Raw genomic sequence first — 818 nt, forward strand, 5'->3', positions numbered from 1 at the left:
GGTCTTATGTACAAGTTGGATGCCAAATAAACATCTCTGGGCCTAAGGTGGTTTTAGAGTTCGATAGTTAAGGTTCGTTAGAGCCATTGTGTCATGTGGTGTAGTCCAATTGTGCTTTATATATACCTCATTTTTGGACTCATGCCCTAAAACTAGCCGGCAGAATAGATGGATGGTATAGATATGACATATTCATCATCGTGAGCCCCATAGTTTTTAAGAAAAGTACCCACAGTACAAGGGTTGATTTCTTGTTTCCATTTGAGTTCCTCTCCATCCATCACATGTTACAATATAAATAGTTAATAGTTTGGATTATTGAAACACATCCCAATTTTATCCAATAAAAGTCCCTAGCATCCTACAAGCGCTAGCAAACATTTTCCTCTAATCTTTTTCTTTTTCTTTTTGGAAAACAAGCAAAGAATACTCTCTTATTACTTACATAGGGTGAAAGCCTTAAAAAAAATTACAACCAACGTGGCAAGCCCCAAGAAGAAAGGCAAAAAAGAAGCGACCCACACACCAAGCACAAGAGAGAGAGAGGAAAAAACCAAAAAAGAGAGGGAGAAACCGCCACTAGGGATGAGGCCGGACATTAAAACAAATTGGCAAGCTCAACCTCAATAAAGGGGGTATAGGAATGCATGGAGATGGCAACGAGCTTTTATGAGAGGCGTGTTGAGGTGCCTCGAGATAATGGTGGCATGACTGCTAAAATCAATAATACATGAGTGCACTCCATGGTGAAAGAGGTGCATATCCCAGGAGGAGGGTTTCCTAATAGCTACAAAACTCATTATTATGCACCTGGATGT

Source organism: Magnolia sinica, chromosome 8 (assembly GCF_029962835.1).
Source record: "Magnolia sinica isolate HGM2019 chromosome 8, MsV1, whole genome shotgun sequence".
NCBI classification, from domain to species: domain Eukaryota; kingdom Viridiplantae; phylum Streptophyta; class Magnoliopsida; order Magnoliales; family Magnoliaceae; genus Magnolia; species Magnolia sinica.